Genomic DNA, 26,122 nt, shown 5'->3' with positions numbered 1-26,122 from the left:
GATGAAACTATTATATATTTCTGTTTATGCTGAAATGTACCCCCTGCCCCCTCCTACCTGTTGTAGCAGATGCATTGTGTAGGTTAATCTCATCTAGGTGTGTATTGTGTGTAGCCAGCCGGCTCTTTCTGGCCCTCCCCATGTAATTGCCCCTATTGTGAGGGCACACAGAGCCAGACCCCATAGTGACACAATACACATAGTTACCCCTTGTGAGAGCAGTGCTCTGTCTAGTAAATGCAAAAGACTGAACTGGGCATGCTCCCTAGGTGGCTTCCCATAGGCCCAGTGGGATTAGCTATGATTGGCCCCTCTGGAAGCTGCCTTTGGGTTGGCAGAAGGAGCCAAATCCTGTTTTGGTTTTACGACAGGGGCTGCTCCCTTTCTGGCTACAAAGGTGGCTGCCAAGAGTTCCAAGGAGCCTTTTGTCTGGGGTGTAACCTTAGCTACGGCAGGACCCCCTCCCCTGTGTTCCCTGGAATCTACCTTAGCTGCGGCAAGAAGATTCCCCCCAACTGTGTGTATTTCCCTACTCCCTAAGGAACAAGAGTGCAGGCTGGCTACCACCTACTGGCTTATGGGAACCTGCTGATGGCTACTTGCCATTTCTCCAATAAACGCCTCATCCTGTGATACCAACTGTTTGCTCTTTGGGTCCTGCCCTATGTCTGGGAACTCACCGCCCTGAGGTTGTGACACATATAATATAATAAGTATAATAATAAAGTATAATGCCCAAATAATACATTATGCCAACAGAAAGCAAAGTAAAAACACATGTACATTTCATGGCTGATGCCCTTGAATATATAGTGAAGGGAAAAGAAGAGCAAGTTGGTGGCACAGTGGCACTTTGGGGCTGGGAAAGAAGCGTGACAGAGAAAGAAGGTTACGTTTGGTGGGAGAGGTGGAAGGGAGTTATCAGAATAGCGGTCAGGGAAACAGTGAGTTTATAGGGAGGGCACTGGAGATTTAGAGAGAAGGTGGCATCAAGGGGTTAATAGTGCCATGTCTGGGGGCAGAGGCAAAAGAGGCTTTGTAAATGTGTAGCAGGAAATGATAAACTATTAATGGGTTAGGGCACCGGCACACAGGGCGTTTTCTTACCCACGATAAACTGAGATACCGCGGGCGAAGAAACGTCCCTAGTTCCCTTCTCACAGGCAATAATGGAAATCGCCGGTGGGGAAACCTACAATGCGCTTCCGCTTTCCTAAGTTGCCTCGCGGGGAATCTTTGGGCGACTTGAGAAACCGGAAGCAGCGCGTACGTTTCCCCCCAGTGATTTACATTACTGCCAATGGGAAAGCATTTTCAGGAGAGCAGTCGCCGGCGGTAGCGCAGATTTACTGCGGGCGACTAATCTCCTAGTGTGCCATCATCCTTACCAGGGAGTTGGTAGGGGCAGAGGCAGAGGGGGCTGAAGAGAGACAGCAGGGAGCAAACACACTGCTAAGGGTTAATATAGAGGGATTTCTCTCCATACTCACCCCCTGCAGCTCCTCTCTGATCCTCCTTCTCTCCTGCTCATGGTATGTGCCCCCACCTGTATAGTCTGGCCAGAAATGGGCCCCTACCCTGATGTACCGCTCCATTAACTCCACACATGCTGGAAAGATCCTTGGAAAATGGGCAATAAACATTCCATTAACTCCACACATGCTGGTACGATCCTTGGAAAAAGGGCAATAAACATTCCACTAACTCCACACATGCCAGTACGATCCTTGGAAAAAGGGCAATTAGCATTCCATTAACTCCACACATGCCGGTACGATCCTTGGAAAAAGGGCAATTAGCATTCCATTAACTCCACACATGTCGGTACGATCCTTGGAAAAAGGGCAATAAACATTCCATTAACTCCACACATGCCGGTACGATCCTTGGAAAAAGGGCAATTAGCATTCCATTAACTCCACACATGCCGGTACGATCCTTGGAAAAAGGGCAATTAGCATTCCATTAACTCCACACATGCCGGTACGATCCTTGGAAAAAGGGCAATAAGCATTCCATTAACTCCACACATGCCGGTACGATCCTTGGAAAAAGGGCAATAAGCATTCCATTAACTCCACACATGTCATATTGTTGCTGGAAAATGGGGAATACGCAGTCCATTAACTCCAGAAATGCCTGAAAGACTGGGAAATGGGAAATGAACACTTTGTTAACACCACACAAAATACACTAATTATACACACAGTGAGAAGCAGTGAGAACCATAGCTTCAAATCCATTAAATACACTGATCTCTGAAACCCCAGACCCCTTACCCTTCCAAAAAGCAGGTCTCCTGTAGGCTGCCTTATGTTGTACCTGAAGATCTCAGCATGATAGAGTTCAGAAAGGGCTCAGAAATCTTTTGTGTTGCCAAATGTTCTCAGTAGCCCCTCCTTGTGGTAGGCATGAGAATAGCACCCAAGCTGGAGAAACCCTGTTCCCTACACACCAATATTACAACTAAAAAAGTAAAAATTTGTCAAATGCTAATTCTTGACATGCAGACGTGATGTTTTTTCGCATACAACTATTTTTTATTCTCATTCCAAACACATTAAAGTCAATGAGTGGTTTTTCTGATTCCTACCGACAACTTTTTTTGCTGTGCAACTTTTTTCACACTCAAATCAGTCAATGGGCATTTTTTTCTCAATTTTACTATCGTGCCTTTTTTTTCACGCACTTTATTTTTTAACACAACTATTGTCTCCAAATATATCAAAATTATTGTTATTTTTGTTGTGGTCAGTTTTTTCCCCAGTTTAACGAAAAATTTTACCAATTACGAAATGTATAATTTCACTGTGAATCCATGCCTAACGAATAAATTTGCTCATCACTAGTGCCAATACCTTTCTTTAGATGGGAGCTCCTTTGGGTCGGGCCCTCTATAGCTATTGTACTTGTTATAGGTCGGTTTGTATGGTTTCTTGTATGTTTAATGTATACATGCATTTATTGTACAACCCTGCAGAATATATTGGCGGTTTACAAATACATGTTAATAATACTTAATGCCCCCAAAACATGTAGGGTTAACAAAAAACAGAGCTATTTCCCATTTGCTCTGTTGCCAGGGTGCAGCAGCCAGCAGAATGAAGGGTCCCATTACACACCTTTACTTTAGGCGCTGTAACGAAATTGTTTCCCCGCCGCCTAGTATCATTTATGAAAAACCACCACGACAACTGACCCCTCCCCGACAGCAAAGTTTAATGCCTACCTACACCAGTGCCGGGCACCTTGCCCCTCCCCTGCGTGTGTTAATTTGCACATTTTTGTTCATTTACGGTGCGTGAATAAACCAGTATGCGCATAGGTGCAGTCACAGGGCCCAGGGGTAAAGGGGCGACAAAAGAGATACATTCCTAGTGCCCCCACACCATTGCGCCCTAGGCACGTGCCTCTCCACCTACCCCTAGTTCCAGCCCTGATCTGTTTCATCTACAGGGGTCCTACACATGGTGACAGGCACATTACAATGCCTTCAGTGTCCACCCCACCATCTCAGTGTGTATGACCCCCATATAAACATACTTTGGCCACCTGAGGGCCACAGCAGATGGAAACACAATGTACCGGGGCTACCTCAGTCAACACAATAGTCCGGCAATTACCAACTGGTAAGGCAGGGAGAAAAAGCTGAGCAAATTCCGACAACTAAAGTTGGAGGCAGACTCGGTGGGAGGGGGGTGCACAAATAGATATTGGGATAAAAGCCATAGTGAAGAGACTGACCAACAAGATAAAGAAAAGAGGGAAATGACACAAGGGACAATTTAATACAAGGTATGTAGAATGGTTGGGGGTAGAGTCAGACTGGGCCAGCGAGGCACTGGGAGAAAACTCTGTGGGCCCCGCCACAGCGGACCCATTGCTTGGCCTGTGAGTAGATCTAATTGTAGGAGGTGCTGCAGTGGCAAAGAAGGAAGCGGTGCAACTGGGAGGAATGGGGGTATACGCAGGTACAAGTCCCTCTAACGTGCCGGGCTAAACAGAAGTGAACCAAGGTAAATCAGGCTGAATCCCCTAAATATGAATGCCAGGGCGTTACTGGGCAGTTTGATACCCGGTATGCATAGCATTACATAAGGATCTGGCTTGTAGAGACTTAAATATCACAAAAGTGCATACAAATAGCCATGTAATAGTCACATTTTCAGCATATTATGCTGGGTAAAACCACAAATAAAATGTTGACTCAAGAAAACCTTATATTTTAGGACAGTAAATCCTAAATGGGTAAATAGTTTTTTGTTTTTTACTAAGAATTAATGAGTCACAAGGTTTCCCTAAAATTAACAGCTTTGACAAAATACCTGAAAATCACCACAAAGCCTGCATGTTCCAGCATCCTATCTCCCTCATCATCAGGTGCCAAGATAAATCATCCTAAAAACCAATGCCAGGGGGAAACCGAACAATTTGATGCCCAGTGTGCATAGAATTACCAAAGTATCAGATCTATAGAAACTCCAAAATCAAAATAGCGCAGTCCTTCTGTCCTTCTCCCATCACCCACACACTTTGTATCCCACCTGAGCAACACTTTACTAACTGCCCCAACCAAATACTCCTCCCCATCCCCCCACACACTTTGTATCCCACCTGAGTAACACTTTACTAACTGCCCCAACCAAATACTCCTCCCCATCACCCACACACTTTGTATCCCACCTGAGTAACACTTTACTAACTGCCCCAACCAAATACTCCTCCCCATCCCCCACACACTTTGTATCCCACCTGAGCAACTCTTTACCCTCTGCCCCAACCAAATACTCCTCCCCATCACCCACACACTTTGTATTCCACCTGAGTAACACTTTACCCTCTGCCCTGACCAAATACTCCTTCCTATCACCCACACACTTTGTATCCCACCTAAGTAACTCTCTACCCTTTACTCGTGCCAAAAACTCCTTCTCCCCATCACTCACACACTTTCTATCCAACCTGAGGAACTCTTTACCCTCTACCAAAACCGAATACTCATTTTCTAATTTTTACCCTCTGCACCGGCCAAATACTCCTCCCCATCCCCCCACACACTTTGTATCCCACCTGAGTAACACTTTACTAACTGCCCCAACCAAATACTCCTCCCCATCACCCACACACTTTGTATCCCACCTGAGTAACACTTTACTAACTGCCCCAACCAAATACTCCTCCCCATCCCCCACACACTTTGTATCCCACCTGAGCAACTCTTTACCCTCTGCCCCAACCAAATACTCCTCCCCATCACCCACACACTTTGTATCCCACCTAAGTAACTCTCTACCCTTTACTCGTGCCAAACACTCCTTCTCCCCATCGCCCACACACTTTCTATCCAACCTGAGGAACTCTTTACCCTCTACCAAAACCAAACACTCATTTTCCCCATCATCCACACACTTTTTATCCCACCTAAGTAACTCTTTACCCTCTGCCCCTACCAAATACTCCTTTCCTATCACCCACACACTTTGTATCCCACCTAAGTAACTCTCTACCCTCTACCCCGACCAAATACTCCTTCCTATCACCCACACACTTTGTATCCCACCTAAGTAACTCTTTACCCTCTGCCCCAACCAATACTCCTTCTCCCCATCCCCCCACACACTTTGTATCCCACCTAAGTAACTCTCTACCCTTTACTCACACCAAAAACTTCTTCTCCCCATCGCCCACACACTTTCTATCCAACCTGAGGAACTCTTTACCCTCTACCAAAACAGAATACTCATTTTCTCATTTTTACCCTCTGCACCGGCCAAATACTCCTTCCCATCACTCACACACTTTGTATCCCACCTGAGAGACACTTTACAATCTGCCCCAACCAAATACTCCTCCCCATCACCCACACAATTTGTATCAGGGCTATAGAGCTAAGGACAGTTAAACCTTCACTGATGATTGTAAATCCTGAACTAAAGACAGAAATACATGCACTACTGATTGTAACTCTTGTAACTATTGACTGTAACACATGCACGGCTTATTGTAACTCCTGAGCTACTATCAGACCGGCACTGCTGATTCTAACCTCTCAGTTAGTGACAGAATACCTGCACTGCTGATTAAAAACTTCAGAGCTACTGACAGTAATACCTGCACTGCTAGTTGTGACTCTTGAGCTACTCACAGTAACATATGCACTGCTTATTTTAACTCACGAGCTACTAACAACAATACCTGCACTGCTGATTGTAACTTCTGAGCAACTGAAAGAAATACCTGCACTGCTGATTGTAATTCCTCAGCTACTGACAGAAATTCCTGCACTGTTGATTGTAACTCCTGAGTAAGTGGCATTAAAAGCTGCACTGCTGATTGTAACTCCTGAGCAAATGATTGTAATGCACTGCAGAGCGTAACTTTTGGGCTACTGACAGAAATGTATACACTGCTGATTTGTAACTCCTGAGCTACTGACATGACTAAATGCACTGCTGATTACTACTGAGATGCACTGCTGGTTGTAACTCTTGAGCTACTGAACTTTATACCATTTTAAATAAATCTACTTTACAGATTTTGGATTTTACATATACTACGCATCTGTAAGTCTGATGCCAAACGGACAATCTGGGCCAAATAGGGCTGATCTGACCATTGAGCCTTTCATTGGACCCAGATGCTGGAAGAAGAACAAGAACTTCCTCTTGTGCCACCATCTTACCTTAGGGCAGTGCTTTTCAGCCAGTCAGAATTATCAGTTCAAGCTCCTCTCAAAAGGTTCAACCTTTGACCGAGTCACTCCATGAAGGTCCAACGTCTGGTCATTGCCCCGCCTCAGCTAAGGACATAAGTACAGATATTGGAAAACATTAGAGTAATGTGAATACAATCACTGGGGGGCACCATCCAGTGATTCCACCTTTCCTTTTCTTTTAAGGGTATATATAACTTGATCTCTTTATTAGGGAACCAAGGGTGTCAGGTTAGTGATCCACAAACAAAAAATAATGGCATCTAAATGAAATAATATCCTATTAAATAAGTAATAAAGTCTGGGTTTCCTTGTCCTGTATACTTACCAATGCTGCCCCAGAAGCAAGGTTCTCACGCCTCATGGAGCTCTAGGAGATTCTATCTTCCCCCTGTGTCTGAGTTGCTTTTTACCTGAGAGAACAATTCACTGACGTTAATATACTCGGCTCATTACGGCAGAACAGTAGAAGGGAATACAGAATGTGAGCGCTAGAGTGCGGTAAGGATCTGACTGATCACTGTGCAGCCCTACAGATCCCGCAGGAAACTGATCTCACAGAATATAAAGTAAAACAGAGACCCAGTCTAAGGGTAATGGCACAGGGGGAGACCCCTGCGGTACCTACAGTCCCCACCGTATTGGCCACTCACTGTAGCACCCAGGCATTTCCATGTGCTCACACTACAGAGCAAACTGACATATCCTTTATGTTTCATCCATGTTGGCCTTTATATCATTTAGATCTGTTAGCCTAGAGCAGGGGTCCTCAAACTTTTTAAACAGGGGACCAGTTCACGGGCCCTCAGACTGTTGGGGGGCGGAATACAGTGTGCATCAGCGCGTCACACCGGCCCAAGTGTCTAAGGGGCTAAGGACCACGCTGAGGCAGACAGGTAGTAGTCAGGGGTGAGGACGCAGCGGGTGCCGGTAAATGACCTTGGCAGGCCATATCTGGCCCACGGCCTATGGTTTGAGGAGCCCTGGGCTAGAGTCTTACTCGTGTCCTACTAAACTGTGTGCGGAACTAAAACTTGCAGTCTTGAACTTTTTGCAGTTTCTATTCTAATAATTGCTTTGTCTGTTGTTACTTTATAATACAAAAGAGCAATGAATATCCTAAAAAGTATATCCTTATAACTCCACACAAATTTAACATTAAGTCCAGTGGATCTCAGGTGTCCAGGGTACATATAATTCATGTACAGTATAATATATATATAAAATCAATAAAGTTTATTAATATGCCTCTTGCTCTAAAATACCCTACAGGGGGCCCTACAACAACAGTAACTCCTGTATAGACAATACATTTTACGCAAATGAGAACCATTCCCAAAAGAAATAAAATAATAAGTCACACAAATCAATCGGTTGGGATTGGGAGTCGCACTCAATAGATTTAATATCAACAGGTTGATATATTTTCTTTAAGACAAGTCACAGAGTCTCAGTGGGGGTATGTGAATCCACATGACATTCAATGATTATATAATAAGACTCCAAATTGATAATGCCTTGTATTTGATGGTAACTAAGCTGACTAGATCCATATTAGTGGCAAAACAATCCTACTGGGTTTATTAAAACCTAAATAGTTATGTATTGGGTTTATTTAACGCTTAAATGGTTTTAATCAGACTTAAGGCATGGTGATCCAAATTACAGAAAGATCCCTTATCCAGAAAATCCCAAAGCATTGGATAATAGATCCTATCCCTGTGCTTCAGAATATGTGCGCTGGTATTTCCCCACTCTTTGAAGGTTTGAACTTCAAAACTTAGTGACATCTAGTGGGAAAATAAGGGTAGTGCACAAATTGACTAACAGTCAATATTCTGATAACACAATTAGAATACATGGGCATACTGCACTTAGGGGCCCATTCATTAAAGTATGATTTTTTAAAATAATAAGACTTTCCATGGTACGTTCATTCTTCCACGAAAAAGTCCTATTTTTCTTACTTTTTCGTTACCCATTACAGCTTTGGTATCGTACTGTTTTTTTAAAATACATTACATTGGAACAGCCAGTAAAAGAAACCCCTGTAGTGCCCTGACACACTCTAATTGCCATAGGTTTGTGTTCCTGCCACTGGTTAGACTCATGTCACACAAGGCACTTTGTCTCCCTGGGATATTTTACCAAAAAGTGCACATGATCTTCTTCCACATCTACCAGTCACTTAACCCTTTCACCAACAGCCGATTTGGTCACTTTGCAGGTACTTTCATTGCCCAACAGATTTTGAACATTTGTACACTCTTTAATTTTAGGGGGCCTTTCCTGGGGGGCATTTAAATTTACCCAGGGGAAAAAAACTATATAATTTTTTTCAGGACAACTTCAAGGGGACGTAAAGGCAAAAATGAATAATTGCTAAACACATTCACTGCGCCGCAGGGAGCAATTTTGCAGTACACACTGACTCAAACCCTTTGCACATTGAAGCTCTGGAATTTTGTTTGTTGGGCATATCCCCCCTGCTTGAGCTCTGCGTGCCTCCCCACTAAGGGCCACTGGCCGACCAGAACTTTCTGTTACCGGCCACCAATAAGATTTGAGTGGGCCTATAGGCGCACACAGTAAGAGGCACGTCAGCACTATTCTTATTGGCAATTGGGAACAGCAGGGAACAGGGACTGCCTGCTAATTCACTTTGGAGCTGATATGCAACCACCAAATTTTTTCCCTGACGAGGGCAATTTGAGTGCTTCAGTCTTGTAAATAGTGGATAAGTTTTAATCAGTATATATTGCAAAATTGTTCCTTATGGACTAAAGAATGCATATAGTAGTTATTATTATTTGCCTTTACATACACTTTAATATTAAAATATGCTAGCATTTGGTGTAATTCCCCTTCTGCAACAAGAAATTGGCTTCAAACTGCCTAAACATAATTTTTATAGATCACAAACTCCCAGCAGCACACTGACCCATTCCTACAGCACTGCTCCAGTAAGCTGCACACTTCTGATTTCAAGGCCAAATGTTCCTCTAACAGTAGGTTTCCCCTAGCAAACCATACATTTCTGGAAAGAACACATTCTGACAAATCCAATATAGGTAATTGTGCCTTTCTACTCCAAATCACCAAACTGCAATGCTTTCCTAAAATTATCGTTTTTGTTGATAAAAATGTGTGAACTTTTTTAAAAATGGTTTCAGTCTACAGCATCTTATCTCCCACAGGTCATTAGGTACCAAAATAAAACACCCTAAATATGAATGCCAGGGGTCCAATAAACAGTTTGATGTCCAATGTACATAGGTTCATGGCTAAATATGTGCCATTTAGGGGCCCCAAAATAAAAATAATTTTAGCTACTGGAAAAATAACACATTTATTGCATTTCATATACGCTCACCCCAGAAAGTCATATAGTTTTGAAAAGTACACATTCCCCCAAAACCAAAACAAGCGCGCCTCTTTCAACTCCAACTATCAAACGGCAAAGCTTTCCTAGAGTTGGTGATTTTGATGACATTTCCAAAAATCCCCTCAAGGCTTCCACTCTGCAGCTTCTTATATCCCACATATTATTAGGTACCAAGATTAAACACCCAAAGTATGAATGCCAGGGGTCCTCTGAACAGTTTGTAAAGGCCCCAAGATGAAAACAAACTATATTTTTATATATTTATATATTATTCCCTCAAATCCATCCATCCATCCAAATGTCTTTCTACTCCAAAGTAACAAGCCGCAAAGCTTTGCTAAAATCACCATAAAACTTCCACTCTGCAGAATCTTATCTGCTACATATCATTAGGTACCAAGATAAAACACTCTATATATGAATGCCAGGGGTCCTCTGAACAGTTTAATGCCCAATGTACAAAGGTTTATGAAAGTACAAGGCATAAAGAGACCCCAAAATATACCTTGGGCATACAAATTTCATGTTTTACATTTACACTAATTCGTAAACAAACCACCAGTTTCAGGGTATTAGCACATAGGGAGATTAGCCGCCCGAGATAAATCTTCACTACCTCAGATCTCCCTGAAACACTTTCCCACCGGTTTCCTCACAAGGAAACTTAGAATTTCTTAAAAAACCTCAGACGGCAGCACCCCCGGAGTTAACTGGGGCGGCAAAAAGCCGTTCCTGGTAACTTTAAGAGCCAAATTTCCATTTCCTAATATGGAATTTTGGCTCTGCTAGTGTAGAGAGCTCTATTACACTTTCTATACCAGCGCTGCGCCCCCCTCTGGCGCTGTAAATGTAAGCGCAGGGGGGGCGAGAGGGGCAGCATCGGAGGCAAGAAACGCCCATGAGCGACATGTATGTTTTCCCACCAGAGAGTAACATTATCGGCAGTGGGAAAGCATTTTAAAGAGAGCGTTTGCCCGCAGTAGGTAAGATTTATTGCGGACAATTAATCTCCCCGTGTGCAGTCACCCTTAAATAATCTCTCCAAAATCGCAGACCTGTATCTGTAAGAGACCTGCTGTATGTACCCACATGTATAGCAGCCCCATGCAATAAACAGTAACGCCCCCAATGTTCCTTACTATACACTCTATCCAAATACTGTCTCACTGCAGTTTTCAACGGAAAAAAAGAAGGAAAAAGTGAAAGAAGGGAAATCTGCAAAAACACAGCAAATGTCATTTAGAAAATTCTATTGTGGTTCAGCTATAAAATATGTCAATATAAAAAAATTGAAATTTTAGATGGCTTTAGTTGAAAACTATTACAAACCAAATTGTTTTTTTTTTATCTGTGAAAGGGTCACAATCCACAATGTGCAAACCAAAAAAAGCATTAATAATAAAACATGTAAAATAATAATAATTTTAAACATTTTCAGGAAACTTTGACACATTGCTCCCTGACACGTTTGGTCTCTTCAGCTTTATCCTGAGCATAAAAACATTGCTAATTCTTATTTCCAAATGATATAAAAATCCCTGAGCAAATGCCCTAAGCCGGACGTTGCAGGAAGTTGGTGCTAAAAGAAAAACCCTTCTGTGCCAATGTGCCACACACCCATGTGGTTTCCTCCTTGGTAGAGCAAACACGGCTGTAATAGCTATATGGGCCACACTAGGGAACCATAACTATAAATAACATTTGTTTTATATTTTATTTATTTATTTTTTTTGGTGTAAATTGAATTACTCTCATCAGTTTCCTACCATCTCCTAATTGTTTCCCCCACCCCACATGAGAGACTTTACCTTTTCTGGTAATTGTATTTTTCTGGTTTTCTGCCCAAGGTTGTTAGGATGAATGTGGGGCGGTGGCTGCAGCAGAGGCCAGAGAACCCCCTCCAATCTGACCCTCCTTCTACTGATTTCTTCTTTTTCACAATACAAGGCAGAGGCCGGAACTTGGAACCAACAGAGAAAGCTTCCGGAAGTCTCACTGCTGCAGTAATAAAAGTGAGTGAATGAAAGAGCAGCGCCCCCTGCTGTCCAAACCTGCTTCAGCTCTCCAGCGCTCCATAGAACTCAGTCGGGTGTGAAAGGCTTTCAGCGACTCTCATTCTGGGTTAAGCCCCGCCCCTCTGCTTGGGAATGTGAAATGGAACAGCCGGAAGCAGGAAGCGGAACTGGATTTGTGCTAAGAGGAGACTGATTTCAATTACCTGGGGGAGGTTACTAAATGGAGTAATGCATATTGGCAAATGAACCAAAGTGTATAATAATGTGTAATGCCTCAAACACCCAAAGCAAAATCAACTACAAAAAGCCCAAGATTGTAAAAATACATATATAATAAATTACAAAAATGTATTAAAGAAAACTGCTACTGGGTTTTATTGTGATGTGCTGCTATGTGAGTCTATAGGCCGGCACATGGGATGCCACTGAAGGAGGGGCGTATGATAGGCAGCACTGTCCCAGAGTACATTGGGGGCGGATAAATGTCTCTCCACAAGAGAAAGGGTAAATTAGACCAAATGTGTTTGTGGGAAACACACAGTCATTTAAGACAAATTGCACATAGGCTGCTCCTCTGCCCAACAGGTACAACTTCCACTCCCACTTAAAGGGGAGGCATGTCTCTTCACAAAATAATACAAAATACTGTTTATATATTATTTCCCCTAAATATTTCTTTGCAGGTAGGGATTAGTCTGTGGTTCTCCTTTAAGAGGAGAGGCTACCCATATAATTCATGTATATAATCTCTGGGTTTGGAAAATGATCCTCCCCTTTTCCCTCACTAGGGTTGTTCCCAATACACTGCTTACTAATGTTGCAAAGTCCTCAGAGAACTTCAAGAGAATATCAAAGTGCGTGTTATGTCTCCTCCAGACCCTGCAGACCAATCAGGGTTCTCCTTTTTAGAATTTAGTTAATAACAATTTGGATAAGAAATGAGATTTTATCCGAGAGGCATTGCAGATACAAAGCGGCCATGTTACTAAGGTTCTGTTCCAAAGACCCACAGTAGGACACCATTGCTTTCTCCTCCACTCCTTGACCTTCAGATAAATCATTTGGAGGACAATTTTCATTGTTACCAAACTTGCCATAAATAAAGCCATTTCCTGAATTTAACATGCTGATTTGATGCATTCCTTCTTCCTGGAAATGATGAGAGAAAAGTCTAAAATTGAATGAAGCTGCTGATCCCTGGAACGAGCACTGTACTTTGTAGCACTTTGAGGTAAAGGGAATTGTGAAGGAGAAGGTCTTTCTGGCGATGGCCAACCCGATGATTGCAGGGTACATGGAGCTGTACTCAGTTTAGTTGGTAAGGCATTAGTACATCCAGCAGACTGGAGAGCTTCCTTGGTCTTATTCGGTGTAGGGTGGGAAAATGACTTGCCATTACGTGTAAATATCAATTTCAAGGGAAACCCCAGTGATAGCAGATCTTGTGAGATCTGGGGATCTGATCGATGTGCAGAAACTGAGATGGTAAATGGTAAAGCATTCTTGCAATTCTGACTCCAAGTGCTTATAAGATTCTGGAATTCCTCGTTTTCTTATCTCGACAAAACCTGTTCTCCAGGTATTCTAATTTCAATTGGAGGTTCAGAACCTGTTGTTTAATTCAATTACTTAATTAAGTCAATTTTTGTATTGTCCATCCTTGATTCGAGTGTATCTGTGTGTCTTGCCAATTCTTTATCTTTCTCAGAAACAGTAGTGATTTGTGCAGTAGCCTTGTCCATTAATGACTGGAACACCACTAGAACACTGTCAGATTGGTCCAAAGTTAGAGGACTTGTTTGAGTAGTTTGGGAAGTGGGAATTGCAGATTCCGCTTCCGTCCCATCCGAGTTGTGTGCAGATTGTATCAAACAACCAATTTGTTGTTTCAAGAAAGCGACAATTGGTTTTGTGGATAAAGGAAGGGAGAGGTTTTGCTTTTTTCTTTCATCATTAAAGATAAATGAAGTTGTAATCCAGGAGAAAGTTAAGTGGCACAGTAATGTGGAGGAAAATACTTGTAAAGAGAAATATTTAGCTGCACAGTAATAAAACATCACCTTTACAAGATTATTTGGTGTTATGGTGCCATCTTATGGTGAAGGAGTTGAACTACAAAAGTATTTGACAATACAGTCCACAACCTCACAGTCCCAAAATTACTGAATATAACAGAGCATTTTTAAAGTGTTGAGAAAAAGCTGAAAGCCAGTGATAGGTTCTCCAATATCATAGAGCGATTTGAGATATAAACCTTTCAAAGTGTTGTAGGAGATCTTAACGTCAATACGTCAGGTTATTAAACTCTTTATGCAGTTGTATTAGTCCAAGGGGCATATTCATTATAGTGTGGAAGCCAACATCACCAGTCATGTTGCCAATAAAAACCAATTAGCAATTAGAATTTGAACGGTCAACTACAAAAACAAAGATCTTATTGGCTGCTATGGGCAACACCACCAGTAATGTTTGCCTCCAATGTTAATAATTACTGCCCCAAGTGTAAGACTAATAACCTTATGACTTACAATAACCATATGAATGCCATGGTCAGAACATAAAGTAAATCAGCCTATGCATTCCCAAGTAGAAGCAACAAGGTCAATAAATTCATTCCAAGGCTTAATAGTTGCTATCATTGCCTGGAGCTAAAACAAAAACAATTATGCCTCCATATAACTATAGAAAAAAGTCCAGAAAAATGGTAGAGAAGTTTTCCAAATGTCAATCAAATATACTTAAATTTGCATGTAGTTGACCGCTTAAAAGCTACAATGCTCAAAATAGAGATAGGTATGTGGCAAAGCTAACTGGGCGCCAGGGTGAGAGATTCAACAAGAATAATTAGAAGCCAAAACTCACAATTTCCCTGTGAGCTGAAAAGCCTTAAGTACGTCACACCAGTCCTCCTGCCGGATACCGCAACTCACCATCCACACTGTAGGGAGCAGAGTCCGGCAGAGATTTGCAGCCTCCAAATGGGCAGCAGGCGTCTCACTCAGGAGTACTCCAAGTCCATCTCTGTAAAGAAAAGGGACAGCTAGCGGGGGAAAAGGCATCCCTAATTTCACAAGAGAGACTGCAAATAGTCAACTCCAGTCAAGATTAACTGGCGCTCCGAGATCTGCGGCCTGCTTGCTGGGCGATGGCCATGCTTAGAAATACTTAGTACAAGTATTAAGTGAAGGGCTGTCATGTTCACTTACTAGAGTTTTTAATATCTTCCAAACAATTGTTGTTGTTTACTGCTTTGTTCAAAAAATAGCCTTAAAGAAATATTTTTTTACATCATGCAGGGAACTGGAGTTGTGAGAGGGATGTTCCCTTGCAAGAACAATGTAATAAGGAACTGATAGATCAAGTTGCAACTTTTATCCTGGGCAATATGGAGGGACACTTCTAGATCTAGTTGTTCTGACCCAGTACAATAAGGCACTGGGCAGGTTAATAACAGAGGCTGCTGACACAGCAAATAAGTTTCTCTTTGATGCTGTTCAGATTCCCAAAGCTTGCTATTGAACCTTATAAACGCACACTGATTTGCAGAATGCAGTATTCTAGACTCAGGGATAACATTCCCCGTGTTGCTGCTATTCAGTGCGTAACTGCATCTCCCACAGAGGCTTCTGGGAATCATAGTCGAACAACAGAAAGGCCAGTGACTGCTTGAGACCTGTGCCTGGGGAGAAACCTGTGTATCTGCCGGAAGGATGAAGAAGGCCTGCACAGAATGATGAGCACCATATAAAAAAAATCTTACCTGACAACAATCTGCTTTCTGATTCCCAGCGTCCCCAAGTATAGATGACAAGAAGCATTTTATGTTTAACTGTGGAGAGAGGCAAAACAGGTGTAAGAACAACATAGAAACTGGTTGGCATAGTTCCATCTGCAACATGTAGGCAGTTAACTTATGGGCAAACTTTGTCTTTAAGTGATAGAGCTCCTAATTTGTGTATGGCCACTCGGGAATTATTGGCCCTGCAAATTCATAGAACTGGGCAGCACTGCAACTAAAGCTCTGCAGCACCACTTGCCAATTCTTTAATACACATTGGGGCACATTCATCAAAGTACGAGTTCGAATCCCGAAATGGGAAAAATTCTCTGATGATCGCAAATCGGAACAGTCACGGTAATATATTGTAAAATATTGTATTGGCGATCCAAAAGTCACAAAATTTTCGTATCGAACGATCGTAAACGGCGGGAAAACCTTTCTGAATTTGATCCTTCAGTGCATGATTTTGGAAGTCTCCCATAGGACTCAATGGCACTCTGCAGCTCCAACCCGGCCCAAGGAAAGTCTCCCATAGGGCTCAATGGCACTCTGCAGCTCCAACCCGGCCCAAGGAAAGTCTCCCATAGGGCTCAATGGCACTCTGCAGCTCCAACCCGGCCCAAGGAAAGTCTCCCATAGGACTCAATGGCACTCTGCAGCTCCAACCCGGCCCAAGGAAAGTCTCCCATAGGGCTCAATGGCACTCTGCAGCTCCAACCCGGCCCAAGGAAAGTCTCCCATAGGACTCAATGACACTCTGCAGCTCCAACCCGGCCCAAGGAAAGTCTCCCATAGGGCTCAATGGCACTCTGCAGCTCCAACCCGGCCCAAGGAAAGTCATGATACCGAAGCTTGAATGAATCCGAAACTTTTGTACTCGGCGCAACAATACAATTTTGTCGCACAAATTTTGTTGCAAAGTACGAAAAAGTCACGCAAATGTGCGAAAAAGTCGTGCAAAGTATGAAAAAGTTGCAGAAAATACCCACAGTACGAACCAATATGAATTTTTTGTATTCGGAGTCAATGGTACTTTGATAAATGTGCCCCATAATGTAAGTTTACGTTGAATAATTAATGCATACGTTGCCCCTGTCCCTATCTGGGAAGGACATGCCATGTGTGGGAATATTACAGAGAGGGCAGGTTTGGGGGCTGATTGGGGCATGCCAGGGTATGTAAGAATAAATAGTGCAGTGTAAGTGCCATTGCGCAGGACATACACTATACCTACATAGAGAATGACATGAACATATTTACCAAAAAAAGGATTTAAAGAGAAGTTGCAAAAATTACTACACAAATAAAGTAACACGTGTTAAAGGAAAACAAAAGGTTTAACCCCGGGGGCGCCAATTTGTCAGCACCACCCTCTGGCTTATTGACACAACCTTTATTATATTGCGGCTACACTTAATCATCATCATTTATTGGTTGATCAAATTTACCCTCGCTTCTCTGTGGAAACGCACTAGCAGAATGTCTTGACCATTTGGGGGCCTCCTCTCCTTATACAATAATCTCCTTTTCTGTCATACATACAATATAAAAGCTTCTCCCGGCTGTCTCACTACAGCATGTAGGTTTCCTACTAACCAACACCTGAATGCTCAGTCCCTAACTGCTGCACAATAGCCTAGGTTACTAACTCCAAACGCTACCTCCTTGTTGGGGCAAAAGACTGCCCTTGATACCCTAACAGCTACCTAGGCAGCCCCAAGGTGGCACTGGCACACTGTGCTCCTACTTCCCCTGGTCTTGGCTAAGTGCAGCCCTCCTTACAGTCTCACAGCTGTCAAACTGACAGCACTGGCACAATGGGGGTATAGCATTTTATCCCAAAAACCAGAAGTGACGTCACACACAAACACATTTCCAGAAGTGACATCACGCGTATCCACAAAATCGCTGCTGAAGCAGAAATATTGTACCCCCATATGTGCAAATGCATGAAATGCCGCCACCAAATGCTTACTGCACATGCGTGCCCGAAATTCCCCAAAGGACTTTGTGAGATAAATCGGGAGACTGCTGCTTGGGGACGGGAGAACGGGAGAGAGCCACCAAAATCTGGAAACTCCAGAAGAGAGACAGCTCTGCAGTCTAGACTAGACACTTCCTTATATAAGCTCCTATGGGAGGGGGGTTCCCTACAGGCCAACCCTAAAGTGATACTGACATAAAAAAAAACAACTCTTCATAATATGAATTTATACTAAAACATAGCTCCCAACATTTGAAAAATGAAAATAGGGACAAAAAGATTTGGCACAATTAGCGCAGCAATTTTTTGACCCCGCCCACTTTTGTGACCACGCCCCAATTGACACACCCCATTTTTTCTAAAAATACTCCTTTTATATAGTTGAAATGGTGGGCTATAGCAAATGTGCTATACCCTCATACTGTACTACCTAAGGAAAACAATATAGCAACTCCTACATATAAAATACAAATATAGAGAGAAGGCAGTCAGTTATAAGTGAGTTATAACTATGTACCAGTTTTGCCCCCATACACAGTGCCCCCTATGGCCCAATAGGCAGTACCCTTTTATAAGGTTGCGCCCCGTGTGTACGTGTGACATCAGTACGCACGGGGCGCAACCTTATAAAAGGGCCTGTCGCCGCCGCACAAGGATCCATATAAGAAGCAGAGCCGAACAAGGAGCAGGAGCGCCCGGCTCAAATCAGCGCATCCCTCCGTCCAGGCTAGTTCAATGAATGTCTATTACGTAAATGCGGGACATTCCTGGAACTATCAGAGACAGCGGGATGCGCTATTAAAAGCGGGACAGTCCTGCGCAAAGCGGGACAGTTGGGGGGTATGCTAAAAGTTATTTATAGGTCATGCTGATTATTTTCTACTGATATGTCCAGTCCTAAACCTGACTGTTCCTTCTCAATCTATCTGTCAGTTATAGCGTCTAATGCTAACGGACTGGGAACATGGGTGATCAGATAGGTAATGTAAAAGCATCAGGCAGCAGATTTACAGCAACATAATAAAGCTCGTGAAAAGACAATGTTATGATAGTTGCTTCATTTCTGCTGTCAGTATCTCTTTATGGTTTAGTGCCACCTACTGGCTAAACTTAAACATTGCCCAACTATTTACACTAACAAACTAAAATAAATGTTACCTCCTTACAGGTATTATGCCAAATATTTATGAGAACTGTAGCTTTCTCTACAGGTACAGTTCTGAGATCTATTCAAATGCAATGACTGCAGAAGTAGGACATGGAACTATTTAAGCCAAAGCTTAGGAACAAAGGTGCAGCACTCATAGGGCACATTTACTAAACCTCTAGCATTGCTCATATCTTTATTTCCATGTATGTCTGACATTTACAAACAAATCTGAATTGAGAAAGTCAGAGTAGGAAAAAGTCACAGAAACTGCAACTTTTTTAAACTGTGGACCGAAAGCTCGAATTTATCAAATTGTCATACAAAAACCAGCATCAAAAATGGAAGGGACATCTGCCATTGACTTCTACAAGATATCAGATATAAATTTAAGCTGTCAAACTGTCAGATTTGGATTTTTAGCCATTTGCAAAAGTCACAACTTTTTTTTTCTGTGACTTTTAACCCTAAAAATCTGAAAGAAAAAAAAAATTGGGAAAAAAATCCCCCATATATCCCCCATAGAGACAGCAGAATTAGGAGAATGAGCCTTGGGTACAACTCGCAGTCTTGCACAGTGTCAGTATATGAATCCGGGACAGATCATCCCTCAACAAACAGCAGGTTTTTGCTGTGAGAATATTTATGGGGCATAGTGGTTTAATTTGGACCTTTTCCCTAGTCTATATTAATCAGATTAAACTACAAACTTTACTGGTACTATTTGCCATTAAACCCCTTTTTACCCCACCATGGGTACATACTAGTGCAACAAGTTATCAGTTTCAGCTCCATACAGCCCCCAAATGTCCAATGTCAAATGTTGAGATTTTCAGGGATCAAAATGAATTTCTTCTTTACAAAATGTTTGTCGCGCGTTCGCGCATGTGCACAGGTGGAGGGGGGGCACCAACAGGGGCGGTCTCGGGGCACCCAGAAGAGAAATCCGGCCCTGTGGGTAAGAGCACTAGCAAAGCGCCATGCGTGACATTATCCATACTCCTTTGTGCTATATTGGGCATATATTGGGCATTGCTCTGCCTTTTATGTCTCATCAAGGGAAGAGGGAGAATTTTAGGAACTAAAAAATAAGGTAAAATGTATTTTTCCCTCAAAAACATTTAATAAAAATTGATAGTACTGGGGAAGCAACAGTTACAGTGACTCCACAACAACAAAGATGTGTCCTTTCCTCACAAGTAAAATGATATAATAGTCTCACTTGAAAAAAAAATAACATACACAAAAATCCTTTTATTAATCCCTAAGGGGCTGGACAGCTGGTTATTACCAATAAATAATTACAAATAATTGACATTTCTGTTTGGTACTAAATAACTGCACTTGGGCTGCAGCTCTGTGCGTTATTCCTGCTTCGGAAACAAAGCCACCTGTATTAGAACCGAGATGCCTCATTAGATCATTTACTGAGTTCCACATCATAGACACGCTAAGCTAAGTCTAGACCTTCAGATCTTGCTCGGGCATTCCGGATAAGGGGTCTTTCCGTAATTTGGATCTCCATACCTTAAATCTACTAAAAAATCAATCAAACATTAATTAAACCCAATAGGATTATTTTGCATCCAATAAGGATTATTTATATCTTAGTTGGGATCAGTTACAAGGTACTGTTTTATTAAAATAGGCAATCATTTTTAAAATTCTGAATTATTTGATTAAAATGGAGTCTATGGGAAACGGGGTTTCCGTAATTCGGAGCTTTCTGGATAGCGGGTTTCTGGATAAGGGATCCCATACCTGTACTATCTGCCATTGATATCACCATGCACCCACACAGTAGCAAATGCTTACCAGTTCTCAGTTTCTGACCCATTTTTTTAGATTTTAACATATAAATGGTTTATTGGCGTGCTTCCTGTGGCTGTGTCTAACGGGTTGATTCCCTTTCAGGCTAACATTTAGTATGTTATAGAATGGCTTCTTCTTAGCAGCTTTGGATTGGTCTCCTTTATTTTTTTTCAATGTTATTTAATTGATTTTATTTAATGAAGAACAATATGCAGGGTAGTTCGGTGTGTGGTGTTTACGGTGTCTATTTCTTCTTCTGTTCTGTACTTTCATGGTGTTCGTATTGTGCAGTAAGCTTTTGTAGGGTGATCCCTAGCTTAGGAGAAGATAGTATTCTAGAGAAAACCCTGGTCTAGGGTGCTGAGTGAATTCCTCTAGATGTTTTGTCCTGTTTCATTTAATAATAGTGTATACTCCTTGGTGAGGTTCCCTAATAGTGCTGCTTGGGGTGGTGGGGTTGCTTATTTATCTGCCTGAAGCTACCAGTTTGTCCCAAGTTTGTAGCACGTACATTAACTTTCTGTCATTTCTGTCTCTAAATACTCGTTCTTTCATTGGTAGCCACTGAATCGCCCAGAGTGGGGAGTGTGTTATTATGTCCCTTACAATCCCTTACATTCCCACTCAATCATTTCCCAGCAGGCCTAAACGGTGCGTTATAGTAATATTGGAATTAGAAGCCCCCTCTCAGGCCCTCTCTCTGATCTAGATGTCCCTCAACCCCTGTCACAACCGCAAATCATAACAAACCCCATTGAATGGGACTTTGCTGGGATGTCCTGTACGGCCAGTCTGGTTTAAATAAATATATTGTTTCAATGCGTTGGATAGTTTCATTATAAACACGACAAATCATCATATCAGTCATTTAGTATTTATACATTGTTTCATATATTTCTGCCACCAGCAATGATTCACAATCTTCGCAACTTTTTTCAGATAACACACAAGTTAGTAATAACATATTAAGAGAACAGGGCCGTTAAATGAATACTACATGTACCGTGAGTGCAATAATATATATTATATATCTACAAGTTGCATAGCAATAGCTATCAAAATGTAGCCAAATCTGAATGCAATGGGCTATAGGCAGGAGAGGCAAACAGCTTATCTCTAACGTTCCTGTCTAATATCAATATTGTCTTTATTAGGTGCCTTGTCACAAAGAAATATGGATTTGATCAGATGCTCTATTTGTTGTCTCTTTATATATTTATTCTGCCACTCGCTATCACCATGTATTTAGCAGTAACATTAAAGGGAAGCCCCACTCAGAAACTCTTTTGTAGTGTTACAAAAACCCAATGGTTTTAAAGTTGTCTGTAAATGTTATGACAAACAAACATTTCATGACATGTGACCAGAGATGACTTCACACACAGCAATGTGACAGTTGGGTTTGTCCGTTGGTTGACTTTGTGGTGAGAGGTAAGTCTGAATCCCCTCTGAGAGATTTTTTGCCAAATAACCCTTATTTTAGCTAAAAAAAGATGGGAAATAGTTGGGTGATGCCCCCCTAGACTAGCGGATTTTAGTGAATTTGGAGAAATTTAGAGATGACATTAATCTTAGCGCTGGTTGGGAGACACAGACCCAGGGTTTGGCAGTTTTGCAGGCTGCAGCAAATATATATATTTTTTTTTGACTGGGGACCCCATAAACATTTGGAGGCCATACAATACATACATTTTTCCTCCCAGTATTGACAGGCTCCTTAGAGTTCTGCCCCTTTGCCCCGGGTATCTGCCCTGCTCTCATGTAGCAACCTTAACATTTAACTGAATACAAATTGCAGAGAGGGTCCGGATCACAAGAGCTCACAGTCTCTTCTCTCTCTCCCCATTACATGAAATAGAGCGATTTGAGAGATTTAAAGCGATTTTGAGCTATTTGCAGCGACTCTTACGATCCTCGGTGATACAGAAGAAGACAAACAAAAGTCTTTATAAAGACTACAACCCGACATCTATAGTAGAAGAACAGGAAGAAGAAGAAGAAGAAGAAAAAGAAGAGGAATCTGCACAGTGAGTTATTACTAAATCCTTATTTGTTTATTGGGAGTCTCCACATTAACCCTAACCTTCCCTCTATTTTATATTACAGAACCATCCGACATGGGCCTCAAGAACAGCTGCCTGAGACCCAGGAACCAGGTAAGGCCGCTCACAATTTTTTTTTTTTTCTGCCCTCACAGAAGTCACTGTTGAGAAAGGTAACCAAGGGGTTAAAGGAGAGCCTAACCCAATTATAAGCAGCATTTATGTTCAATTACTTTTAAATAGAAATATAAGGGATTATACAAGTGTGTGCCCTGGGAATTACATTTCCTATATTTACTTCTTACAAGAGTCGCCATATCATGTACGTTATCTACCATCAATACAACAGCACCCCTAGTGGTAATAAATACCTGCCACTTTGCTATTTCCCTCTGTGGTAGGAAACTGGCACATTATTATTACTATGAATTAAATAAAAACTGCTTAAGCCCTTAATGTCTTCTCTTTTCCTTCATTTCTCTAGGGCTCAGCGAGAACATCCTGTGGCCCCAACGCTGACCCCTATCTGCGCTCTATAAAGAAGAAGATCGCAGAAGAAATCCACAGAGCACAGACAGAGCTGTGGATCAGCAAAGCTGCACTGACACTGGACCTGCCCAGGAAAAGTGCAGCTGAGTGGAAGAAGGAGAAGAAGGAGATAAAGGCCAGACTCAAACACCTGAACAAGGCCTTGCAGGAGATCAACGCTGCTATCCAGCACTGCACTGTCTAGGTGCCTTCTCCTTATCCGCAGTTCCACCAGCGCTCACCCCTCCTTCCAATATATGGTTTTATACACAGGGGCACACTGAAGGTACTCGCTAAATTCTGCATTCCCTTTCACTCCATCGGTTAGACTGCAGAAGCCGGGGTCTGCAGGCTGCCTGGGGCCCAGTGGAATGGAAGGGAATGCAGAATTCACCTAGTGCTTAACTGCGCTCATGTGTATGCCGCCATATTCCTCTCATTTAACATCGCGCATTGATTCTGGGAGAAAATCCGATTGCCGTTAAGGAGTCAGGAAGGAATTTTTCCCTCTAATGAAGCAGATTGGCTCAAAGCTTCTCAGAGGTTTTTTTTTGCCTTCCTCAGAATCAAAAAAGCGCATTTTATATCATCAATAAAACTGTGTTTTCACAGATTTACCATCAAGCCGCTGTGTGTGTGCCCTTTATTCTGGGTATTGGTTGGTCTCATTTGACAAGGGTTACATATAGAGGGGTGGAGAGTGGGAATGTATGTGAGATTGAATCAAATCAGCAGTGAAGAAACACTGAAAGGTTCAGTACCTGTGAGTGACAGTGCTCTTGCGGGTATGGCTGCCCCACCAAGCATTCTCACACTGGCCCAACAGGCTGGAGATTCTGTTCACAAAGGCCATTCCTGGCATCCCCCCCACCATTCCCCATCATGGCATGAAGGCTGTATATAAATCCATCAAAAAGCTGTGGGGAAAGAAAAACAATGATTAATCAAATAAACTCAAACCAGGGATTAATGTGATAGTCACACAGTAAGAGCTAATCCTTATAAAAGGGAACAAAAAAATAAGGCAATATTTTTGATTGCATTTCAGTCTATAGGGATATTGTCCATATTCCAAAATCAAGCAGCCCCCACTCCTGCCAGCACCTTCTTCCCTAGCCTACACTGCCATTTAAAAGGATCTACAATTTTGCAATCTGCGTAACCATACCATCAAGGAGCAAATGTCTGACACTATGAATGACACCCTAAGGGCTGTACCATAAGTGGGACAGGGGGGATTAGGTGACTTGCATGATCCCAAGCAGACAGTGACTGCAGGTTACACATGGGCAGATGCTGACCAGTTTAGCTGACAAATGACTGAAGGTTATCTGGCTCTTTCTACCTAGCTTTAGGCTGTCTAAAACACACACAAAATATATACAATGTATTTAAAAATTTGAGTTTTACCATATTAATACAAACTTTTGAGCATTTAAGTTTTGTATTTAGCTCCCTCAACAATTAGAGAGATTTGATCTCTTTTATAGTGAGTGATTGCTCTGGGCAGTATATACAGCACTACATTTATTCCTCAGTGCTGTACAACAGTCTGGTGTAAATTTCCTGCACTGTTACACACTGGAATTAAAATGATATTTTACCATTTGATTTACACCATATGCTAAGAGATACGTAAAAAATATATACCTAAAAGTTAAAAAGCAGATTTGGTGATTGTATAACAGGTAGAACCACCTTTGGCTGCTATTACAGTTGCCAGTACATACGAGGTTTAGAGAATTATAACAAGTCTATTAGGCAGGGTTGAAACTGACTTATGTGGAGTGAGAGAGTCCGCAATGTGCTCTGTCCTATCTGAGCTGAAGCTCCATTTAGTCAGTTCATCAATTCCTGCTCTGCTACAGCTATCTCAGTCACCTGTAAATAAAGTGATTGTGAATTGGAAATGTCTAGAAGCACCAACACTTTATTCACAAAGCGGTAGGCAACCTTATCTCATAGAAGGGCCCTACCAAGTGCTTTAGCGAGTAGTGTGCTGTCTCTGGTACATAGGTCTAAAGAACTAAAGAAAGACACATGTCGATCAAGTGCAACCGTTTGTATCCATATCAAAGACTGTAACTGCTAGTTGATCCAGAGGATCTTGACTCCAAGATGGCAATGGACCAGTCCCTGAATTAACATTGTACTAAAAACGATTTTTTTTTAGTAACTTTTTAGTTTTTAGTATTTTCTCACTTATTAAAAAGCCAAACCCTTCTCGAAGCTATCTAATGTATCTGCCTGTACAACCATTTCAGGGAGAGAATTCCCCCACAAGAATTACTTACCATGTAAATAATATACGGGTTCCCGTGGGTTAGCACACACACAAGTCCAACATCACCCTGCACAATGCTGGAGTGGGCTACAGTTCCAGACTCTGGAGCATCCTGTACATTAAATAAAATACCAACAGTTCCCAACAGTGACCCAGCAATACTCTCACAAGGCAGTGATCACAGGCAAATAAACCCAATAAGCAACCAAACTGTAATAGAAACTCACAAAGCAACCAGCAACCCAAGAAATGACCCAAACCTTGCTAGCAACTGTCCAAACTAATTGCACTTTTCTTTCCACCTTTCTAGAAATGATTGAATGTGACGATAATGATGCAGCTTGTACTGTATACGAGCTAACTATAACACTTTTTCTTTAACTGTTAAAGTAAAAGCTCACAAATAAAACAAAGTTTAGGTTTGAATATTTC

The 26,122-nt window shown here is 42.1% G+C and overlaps 1 long non-coding RNA gene across 7 annotated transcripts; it reads right to left on the bottom strand.

Moving 5' to 3' along the window:
• Positions 1–2,059: 2,059 nt before the first annotated feature.
• LOC108644850 lies at positions 2,060–24,214 on the bottom strand. Of its 7 annotated transcripts, XR_004219666.1 has the most exons (6): positions 24,168–24,212; positions 15,873–15,941; positions 15,043–15,133; positions 7,041–7,125; positions 6,683–6,799; positions 2,060–2,147 (listed from the first exon to the last, which is right to left on the bottom strand). It is a non-coding gene; the product is annotated as an uncharacterized LOC108644850 (long non-coding RNA). The 7 variants fall into 7 exon arrangements; XR_004219670.1 differs by lacking the exon at positions 15,043–15,133; XR_004219672.1 differs by lacking the exon at positions 15,873–15,941 and having other exon boundaries at positions 24,168–24,206.
• Between the last annotated feature and the right edge of the window lie 1,908 nt (positions 24,215–26,122).

The sequence above is a fragment of the Xenopus tropicalis genome, chromosome 8, assembly GCF_000004195.4.
Source record: "Xenopus tropicalis strain Nigerian chromosome 8, UCB_Xtro_10.0, whole genome shotgun sequence".
NCBI classification, from domain to species: Eukaryota; Metazoa; Chordata; class Amphibia; order Anura; family Pipidae; genus Xenopus; species Xenopus tropicalis.
This window is presented reverse-complemented; position numbering and strand designations above follow the sequence as displayed.